The 10,070-nt window shown below is 42.4% G+C and overlaps 1 pseudogene across 1 annotated transcript; it reads left to right on the top strand.

Annotated features, from left to right (window-relative positions):
- The first annotated feature begins 1,541 nt into the window (after window positions 1–1,541).
- Window positions 1,542–2,505, top strand: LOC103263381 (annotated as a pseudogene). The gene has a single exon (XR_504493.2). The product of XR_504493.2 is annotated as a 40S ribosomal protein S2 pseudogene (transcript).
- The last annotated feature ends 7,565 nt before the right edge of the window (window positions 2,506–10,070 follow it).

Here is a 10,070-nt window from a genome sequence, read left to right as displayed (position 1 = left end):
TTTTTTTTTTTAGTTTTAAAATTATGATTTTTATTTCTTTCATAATATAGGGCTATTAAAAATATCAGTGTTCACTGGGTGATTATGGTAGTTTCTGTTTTTTGGGGTTTTTTTGAGAAATGTGTCCGTTTCATTTAGGTTGCTAAATTTTATACGTGTCGAGTTGTTTATAGCATGTCTTTATGGACTGAATTATGCCTGCAAAATTAATATATTGAATTCCTAACCCTCGTTGTGACTGTATGTGGCGATGTGGTTTTTTTTTAACAGGTAATTAGGATTAAATTGGGCAAGAAGGATGAGGTCATAATCCAAAAGAAATTACACCAGCAAGTTGGGTCTAATTATGAATTTATTAAGCGTGCAGGTCAAGAGTAGGCAAACGCCAGAAAAACTCTTTGCAGTTAGTGCAGTTTGTGACAAGCTTTTAAAGGTAAAATTTGTAGCATTGGCTACATAGCAACTTAGTGACCATAGCAACTATTAACTAACAACTTGGCAACCAAAATGAGAACTTCGATTGTTAGAGAGCTTTGATTAATTTTATGTCAGGTACGTATAGCCAGTGCCCAGAAAGCCCCTGGAGTTCTGCCATTAAGATATAGCTTAAGGTAGCTACATAGAGACAAGGAAGAAGAATTATTATACAATGGAGTTACCTTGGTTAGGTCACTAACAGAATATAAGAACAAACTATGAAAATGGCAAAGCGTAACATCTGATTTCAGTTAACAAAGCATACAATTACATAGAAGTTATGACAAAGGAGTTCTGTAACGGTCAGCAGGCAACGGTCAGCATAACCTACCCAAAGGAGACAAAGCTGGGGGTCTGTGGTCATGGGAACGTTACTGTCATCACGCGTAGGCATTGATTCTTAGGTCAGGCAGGTAACTAAGATGAGTTTTGAACAAAATGGAGTAAGCTGGTTAATATTATTACTTTGCTGGCAATTTGATTTTATTAACTGATTTAGCTTATTTCAAAGGCAGTAATATGCAAGTCAATAACAGAGTCCTCAGGAGAAACTAATTGTCCTGAGAACTTGATGTTGGACTTCCAATGTCCAGAACTGTGAGGAAAAAATTTTTTTGGTTAAGTCACCCAGATTCTGGCATTTTTCTTATGGTAACCGTAGCATGCATACACACACACACACATGCGCGTGTGCGCACACACACACACACACACACACACACACACACACACACACACACACACACACACACACACATATAAAATATTAGCTGGGCTCGGTGGCTCAACCTGTAATCCCGCGCCTTTGGGAGGCTGAGGTGAGTGGATTGCCTGAGCCTGCGGGTTCGAGACCCACCTGGGCAGGCGAGACCTCATCTCTACAATAAATTAAAAAAAAAAATCAACCAGGTGTGGTAGCACATGCCTGTAATTCCGGCTACTCGGAAGGCTGAGGCAGAAGGATCGCCAGAGCCCAGCAGGTCGAGGCTGCAGTGGCCAGGAGCGGCCACTGCACTCCAGTCTGGGCGACAGGGTGAGACTCCAACTCAAAAAAAATAAAAACTAAAAAATAAAATATTAGCTTTTTTTTTTGCTCCAAAAAGACACCAAATGGCGGATGACGCCGGTGCAGCGGGAGGGCCCGGAGGCCCCAGGGGCCACGGAATGGGACACCGCGGTGGCTTTCGCGGAGGTTTTGGCACCGGCCTCCGAGGCCGGGGTCGCGGCCGGGGTCGGGGTCGGGGGCGAGGCCGCGGAGCTCGCGGAGTCAAGGCCGAGGACAAGGAGTGGATGCCTGTCACCAAGTTGGGCCGCTTGGTCAAGGACATGAAGATCAAGTCACTGGAGGAGATCTATCTCTTCTCTTTGCCCATCAAGGAGTCTGAGATCATCGACTTTTTCCTTGGTGCCTCTCTGAAGGACGAAGTTCTGAAGATCATGCCTGTGCAAAAGCAGACTCGCGCCGGCCAGCGGACTAGGTTCAAGGCGTTTGTTGCCATCGGGGACTACAATGGCCACGTCGGTCTAGGTGTTAAATGCTCCAAAGAAGTAGCCACCGCCATTCGGGGGGCCATCATCCTGGCCAAGCTGTCCATTGTCCCTGTGCGGAGAGGCTACTGGGGGAACAAGATTGGCAAGCCCCACACTGTCCCTTGCAAGGTGACTGGCTGCTGTGGCTCTGTCCTGGTGCGCCTTATCCCTGCCCCCAGAGGCACTGGCATCGTCTCGGCCCCGTGCCTAAGAAACTGCTCATGATGGCTGGCATTGATGACTGCTACACCTCAGCCAGGGGCTGCACTGCCACCCTGGGTAACTTCGCCAAGGCCACCTTTGATGCCATCTCTAAGACTTACAGTTACTTGACCCCTGACCTCTGGAAAGAGACAGTGTTCACCAAGTCTCCTTATCAGGAATTCACCGACCATCTCGTCAAGACCCACACCAGAGTCTCCATGCAGAGGACCCAGGCTCCAGCGGTGGCGACGACATAGGGTTTTCATACAAAAAAAAATAAAGTGAACCAAGCCCCAAAAAAAATAAAAATTAAATAAAATAAAATAAAATAAAATAAAATAAAATATTATATTACAGATTTTTGGTAATGTTTGCAGTCTGTAGTGATATCCCTGTTTTGCTCCCAGTGTGGTAATTTGTGTGTTTTTTGTTGTTGTTGTTGTACTTAGTCATTTTTTCTTGAGGTTTGTTCAGTTTATTGATTTTTTTTAAAAGAAATCAGGTGTTTTATTGATTTCTTTCTAGTATTTTTTTATTTTCAATTTTATATCTGCCAGGCTCGGTGGCTCCACCTGTAATCCCACATTTGGGAGGCTGAGGTGAGTGAATTGCCTGAGCCCGCGGGTTCGAGACCCGCCTGGGCAACTTGGCAAGACCTCATCTCTCCAATAAATCAAAAATTAGCCGGGCATGGTGGTGCGCGCCTGTAGTTCCAGCTACTTGGAAGCCTGAGTGGAAAGATCGCCGGAGCCCAGCAGATCGAGGCTGCGGTGGCCGGGAGCGGCCACTGCACTCCAGTCTGGGCGACAGAGTGAGACTCCAACTCAAAAAAAATTTTTTTTGCTTATTAATTTGGTTATTTCTTTCCTTACACTTCCTTTAGATTGAGTTCACTGTTCTTTTTTAAGGTTCTTCATGTAGAAGATTACATTATTTGTTGACTTGGTTTCTCTAATATATTCGTTTAGTCCTGTAACTTTCTTCTGTGCACTGCTTTTTCTATGTCTCACAAATTTTGATATTTTATCTTTTCATTGTCTTTCACTTCAATTTTGGGGGGTTTTCCTAGAGACTTTCCCTTTAAATTTTAACAGTTGGAGATATGCATGTTGTCTTTGCTATTGGTTTTTAATCTGATTTCATTATACTCAGAGAACACACTCTGTATAATCTGATTTTCAAAATGTGTTCAAGTTTGTCTGATGGCTCAGGAGACGGTCTATATTGCTTTATGTTCTATGAGCACTTGAAAAGAATGCCTGTTCTGATGTGGTAGATTAAATTGTTCTACAAATGTCAGCTAGATTTTGTTGGTGTTTAATTGTTCTACTTTTTTGCATGTTTGCTGTTATAATGTTCTTTGTTCTGTGTTTTGGAGAGAAATGTCAAAGTCTTCAACTATAATTGCATATTTTTCTAATTGTCTATTTTTCCTCTCAGTGTGTTAGAGTCTCTGGTCCACATTATTCTGCTCTGGGGGTTGGTGTATATTGAATCACTATGCCATTCTTGATGGATTAGGCCTTTTATCTTTTTTTATTCTTTTTTTTAAGACAGGTTTTCCTCTGTTGCCCAGGCTGGTATGCAGGGGCATGATCCTGGCTCATTGCAGCTCTTAACATCCTGGGTTCGTCCAGCTCTCAACATCCTTTTACTTCAGCCTTCCCAGTAGCTGGGACTATAGGTGTGTACCACCACACATGCTAATTTTTAAATTTTTTTTTGTAGAGACGAGGTCTTACTAAATCCAGGCTAGTCTTGAATTCCTGGGCTCAAGCAATTCTTCACCTCAGCCTTCCAAAGTGTTAGAATTATTGATGTGAGCCACCATGTCCAGCCTCCTTACTTAATTTTTCTCTATGTCTTGAATAGTATTTTCCCTGATACTTTATCTGATATTAATGTAACTACCTGTGCTGCTCTTGATTAATACTTGCATTTTTCCCGGGTTTTTATATAGCTAATTTGTGTATTATTACATAGGGACTGAACTTATTCTAGAGAGTATATACATGGTGATATTACTCTACTTTGTCAATCTTTGTCTTTAGTTGATTATTTTAGACCATTTACATTTAAGATCATTGTTGTTATAACTTTAGTCTATTTATTTATTTATTTTGAAGAAGAGGTCTCACTATGTTGCCCGGGCAGGTCTTGAACTCCTGGACTCAAACAGTCCTCCTGCCTTAGCCTCCCAACGTGCTGGGATTACAGGCATGAAACACAGCAGCTGCGCTGATATTTTATTTTTTGTTTTCTGTTTGTTCTCTCACAGTTTTCTTTCTCAGTGTTGTTTTCAAGGTCATGCTTAAACCATTCAGGGCAGAAGGACATTTTGAAAAACACTTAACAGGTGTGTAGTTTCAAGGTACATCCACATTTCTTTATCCTGCCCAGGTCAGTTCTTGAAGAGACCAGAAGATTCAGTAATTCCCTCAAGAATGGGGATTCCTTGGAAGTGAGTTTCAACTTATGTCAAGAAAGGGGACTCACATACCATCAAAGACAGTTGCCCAAGTACAAGGGCATATAGAACAGCTGAGCCTTATAGGAACGTGGTGGTCCTCTTTTCCACCTAAAAGATATCTCAGCCTCCAGACACTGTTGAGATGGCAACCTCATTTGGTTCCAATACCTAAAACAAGCAAAACCGAGAGGGTGCAGACTTCCTCACTCTGTGGGAGACATGGCTTGGAGAAAACTCACATACCTGAATTACCAAAAACCTGTATGAGAAACAAGTGCAAAACCTGTGCCAGGCCATTCAGTGTTTTACTGGTGCCCTGAGCACCACATGAGTTTCAAGAAGACTGAAGGGTGCCAAACCTACAGGAAGTTGAAGAATGACTGTCAGATTTGCCTCTTAGGCTTAGAATCTCACCTGCTCTTTTAAGCTTATGATGCGGAATGGTCTTAAAAAGGTGGCATGCCAAAGTCAGATATTAAAAAAAGCACTACATGCAGAATATGGAGGTAGGGATTTCTCACTGAGATGAGCCACTTGGCTTCTGGGGAAAGCCACATCCACCAGTGACATGTTGGACAAACTGGATTATACCAAACCCAAGTACCAAAGGAATAAGCCCCCCACCCCCGTGTCCTTCTGGATAAAAGGGGAGGGTAACAGAGGAAAGGTGTGCACACAGATACAAGAGGCCCACATACACAGATGATCCCTTTGCTGATCAGAATATTAAAGACATAATTATGGAACCAATGACCCTGGAGCAGATAGGCTTCTAAAACAGGCTCCCGACTGCACCTCATCTGGACTCCCCAGAGGACAATGTTGGTGATCTGGGTGATATCATTACTGAGCCAGACCTAAGAACTCATCTCTACCAGGGCAGGCTGCAGGAGGGGCTGCTAAGAAGTCCTTTAACAAGAGGATTGCCAGTGTCTCCGGACTCAAAATAGAGAATCCCAAGCAGTCAGACTTTTAAAAGTAGAGGAGAGCCCACAGACCCTGGGATTCAGCTAGGGGCTATTCCTGCGTTACTAGGAGCTCTTCCTCCACATGAAGCTTTGATCCCTACTATGGAGCATCCTTGCACAGAGTGAGGCCACATTTTCTATTTCTAACCATGAAATAAGCATGAAATTTTGACAAACCTAGGGACGGACCTGGCCTCCCGGACCCTTGCTTACCCAGTTTTCTTTGGTCCTACAATCTGGAGCAGGTGATGCACTCTGGAAGCAGAACCCCCGTGCCATCTGCTTGGCCTCAGACTTCTGCCCCATTGATGGTCAGGTGTGTATGGTCATCATCGGCATCCCTAGTGCCCATCTCCTCTCAGGGTCAGGTTGAAACCAGGTTGGCCCCTTCTGGTTGTGTCACTTGTGCCTTGTAAGAGAGACTGTTGCCCAGGTTAGCCAGCATGAGGATTAAGGATTGCTGCTGCCTGGCCGAGGCTTTGAGGATGCCATACATATCCGCCCTCTCCAGAGGCCTTCAAGTGTCCAACTTCCCTGTTGACATTGATTTCACATTTTCACATGACTGAGGCGCTGTCTGGGGTTCGAGGAAGCTTGCTGGGTGCTGCCCTGGCTCCTCCTGGGCCATGTGGGCAACACTGAGGACACGCCTGCAGGCTGCTGGTCCCAGAGTCGGGGAGTGTGCAGTCTGTGATGGCCATTTTTGGGCTCAGACTGGCTCAGGGCTCCCCACCTCCTGGTCTCGCCCCATTGCTACTCTGCCTGGGGTTCAGCCTGGTCCAGAATTAAGGTGGGAGGTGTCTTTACTTGATATTTTCTTTCTTCTCTCTTTCTCTTTTTAAAATCACACTTTTAACATCTTCCAGTCTTTTACTTATTCCATCTGAAAACTTACTGCTGGGGACCCTCCTTTTCCTGCATCTTTCTCGGCCTGGGGTGGAGCCACCATCCCTAGAGCTTCCTTCTTCCTTGGTTTTGCTCCAGTGTTTCCCGAATACTGGACACAATGTTCTAGGGTTCCTTCTTTCTCAACTCTCTTTTTTTTATTTTTTTATTTTAAAGATGTGGAGTACAATTCAGGGTTAGGTATGCAAACGTTCATTATCAGGTACCCTTGTTGATGAGCTGTGCCCCCCTCCCCTGGCAGATTCCCACTACTGCCAATCCTTTTCTTATAATATTGTGATTGTTGTTCAAGGTCCACTTATGAGTGAGAACATGTGATACTCGGTTCTTTGTTTCTGTGATAGATCACTCAGTATTATAGACTCTAAGTCCATCCAGGTTGCTGTGAAGTTCATGATTGTGTTCTTTATGGCTGCATAATATTTCATCGGGTATATAAACCACTATTTTTGATCCAGTCCGCTTTTGAGAGGCAGCACGGTTGGTTCCATGTTCTTCCTACTGTGCACAATGCTGAGATAAACTTGCGTGTGCAGATATCTTTTCTTATAGAGTGATTTGAGTTCTTCCGGGTATATTCTCAGTAGGGAGGTTGTGGAGTTGTATAGAAGGTCAATTTGTAGATCTTTTAGGAATCAACACACTGTCTTCCACAGAGGCTATACTAGTTTACACTCCCACCAGCAGGGTAGAAGTGTTCCCTTTACACCGTGTCCTCTCCAGTATCTGTTGTTTTTTGAGTTATTGACGGCCATCCTGACTGGAGTCAGGTGGTTTCTCAGTGTAGTTTTAATTTGCATTTCTTTGACCACTAGTGAGGCTGAGCATTTTTTTCATGTATCTGTTAACTGCTCATGGCTCTTCTTTTAAGAAGTATCTATTCATATTTTTTGCCCACTTTCTAATGGGGCCATTTGTTTTTTTTCTTTTCTGCCCAGTTGAGTTCCTTGTAGATCCTAGGTGTTAGACCTTTGTCAGACATAGAGTTGGCAAATATCTTTTTCCCAGTTTTTGGGCTGTCTCTCTGCTCTCTTGATGGTTTCTTTGGCTTTGCAGAAGCTTGTCAGTTTGATGAGGTCCCACTTGTCTATCTTATCTCTTATGGCCTGGGCACTTGGGGTTTTGATCAGGAATTGGTTGCCAGTTCCAATTTCCATAAGGGTGTCTCATGCCTTTTTTAAGGTTCTTATAGTTTGAGGTTTTACCTTTAGGTCTTTGATCCATCTAGAGTTGATGTTTGTGTATGGGGATAGGTAGGAGTCTTGTTTTAATCTTCTGCATGTGGTCAGCCAATTTTCCCAGCACTATTTACTGAATAGGTTCTCCTCTCCCCAGTGGTTGGTGGTGGAGGCTTTGTCGAAGATGAGTTGGTTGAGAAATTGAGGTTTTGCTTCTGGAATCTCTATCCTGTTCCATTGGTCTATGTGCCTGTTCTTGTACCAGTACCAGGCTGTTTTGATTATTGTAGCTTTATAATAAAGTTTAAAGCCTGGGAGTGTGATACCTCCCACTTGTAATTTTTGCTGAGGGTTGTTTTGACTATTCTGGTTATTTATGTTTCCATATGAATTCCTGTATTGTTGTTTCCAGGTCTGAGAAGAATGCTGCTGGTATTTTAATGGGTATTGTGTTAAATGTGTAGATTGCCTTAGGTAGGATGGACATCTTAACAATGTTGATTCTTCCAATTCATGAGCATGGAATATTTTTCCATTTGTTTTGTGTCATCTTTGATTTCTTTGAGCAGTGTTTATAGTTTTCATTGTAAAGCTCTTTCACATCTCTGGTTAGGAAGATGCCTAGGTATTTCATTATTTTTGTGGTTATTGTGAATGGGATTGTGCTTTTTATTTGGGTTTCTGTTTGTTTGCTGTTGGTATATAGAAATGTGTCTGTCTTTTGCACATTTATTTTATACCCTGAGACTTTGCCAAAGTCCTTTATCAATGCAAGAAGGTTTTTGACAGATTCTCTTGGGTCTTCAAGGTATAGAATTATGTCATCTGCAAAGAGGGAGAACTTGACTTCCTCTTTTGCTATTTGGATACCCTGATCTCCTTCTCTTGTCTGATTGCGCTAGCTAGGACTTCCAAAACTATGTTAAACAGGAGGGGTGAGAGTGGGCAACCTTGTTTTGTTCCAGTTTTTAGGGGAAAATGTTCCAATTTATGTCTGTTTAGCAGTATGTTGGCTGTGGGTTTCTCATAGATGGCTCTTACTATTTTGTAGTATATTCCATCTATTACTAGATTTTTGAGGGTTTTTATCAAGAAGGGGTGCTGGATTTTATCAAAAGCTTTTTCTGCATCTAATGATATGATCATGTGGTTTTTGTTTTTACATCTGTTGATGTATTTAATTACATTTATGGTCTTACAAATGTTGAACCAGCCCTGCATCCCAGGGATGAAGCCTACTTGGTCATGGTGGATGATTTTTTAGATGTCTTGTTGAATCCGGTTTGCTAAGACCTTGTTGAGATTTTTAGCATCCTTGTTTCATCAAGGATATTGGCCTGCAGCTCTCTTTCTTTGCTGGGTCTTTACCTGACTTGGGTATCAATGTGATGTTAGCTTCATAAAATGATTTGGGGAGAGTTCCATCTTTCTCAATTGCCTGCAATTGATATCAGTTCCTCCTTGCATGTTTTGTAGAATTCTGCTGGAAATCCACCTGGTCTAGGGCTTTTGTTTTTTGTAGGTAGTTTTCTTATGACATAGTCAATTTCCTGGATTGTTATTAGTCTATTTAGGGTCTCGATTTCTTCTTGTTTCAATCTGGGGAAGTTGTGTGATGGCAGAAAGTCCTCCATTTCCTTTAGGTTTTCAAGTTTGTTTCCATACAAGTGTGCATAATAGTCTCTGATTAAGTTTGGTATTTCTTCAGGGTCAGTTGTGACTTCATCTTTTGTGTTTATGATTGTGTTTATTTGGACTTTTTCTCTCTTCTTCCTGGTCAGTCTAGCTAGGGGACCATCGATCTTGTTTATCCTTTCAAAGAACCAGCTTTTTGTTTCATTTACTTTTTGTATTATCTTTTTGTCTTCTATGTCCTGGATTTGGGTTTTTATTTTGGTGATCAGGATTCTTCTGCAAAAGTTAGGGCTTTGGTGGCCTTGCTTTTCCAGTTTCCTTAGGTGATTTGCTAGGCTATTGACTTGTGTTCTGTCCATTTTCTTCATGTATATTTGTAGCGATATGAATTCCCCTCTTAGTACTGATTTTATGGCATCCCAGAGATTTTTGGTAAGATGTCTCTTCATTTTCATTTGTTTCCAGGTATCTTATAATCTCTATTTTGATTTCCATGTTGACTCGGGAGTTGCTTAGCATCATGCTGTTTTGTGTCCATGTCTTTGTGGGTTTGGGAGGAACTTTCTTGGTGTCGATATTTATTTTTATTCCACTGTCGTCTGAGAAGGTGCGTGGCAGAATTTCAGTCTTAGGCAATTTGTTTATGCTTGATTTATGGCCGAGGATGTAGTCGATCTTAGAGTACATTCTTGTAGTGATGAG

This window comes from Carlito syrichta, unplaced genomic scaffold (assembly GCF_000164805.1).
Source record: "Carlito syrichta isolate Samal-C Ts95f unplaced genomic scaffold, Tarsius_syrichta-2.0.1 Scaffold305031, whole genome shotgun sequence".
NCBI classification, from domain to species: domain Eukaryota; kingdom Metazoa; phylum Chordata; class Mammalia; order Primates; family Tarsiidae; genus Carlito; species Carlito syrichta.
The sequence above is the reverse complement of the archived record's forward strand: the minus strand, read 5'-3'. Positions and strand labels throughout refer to the sequence as shown.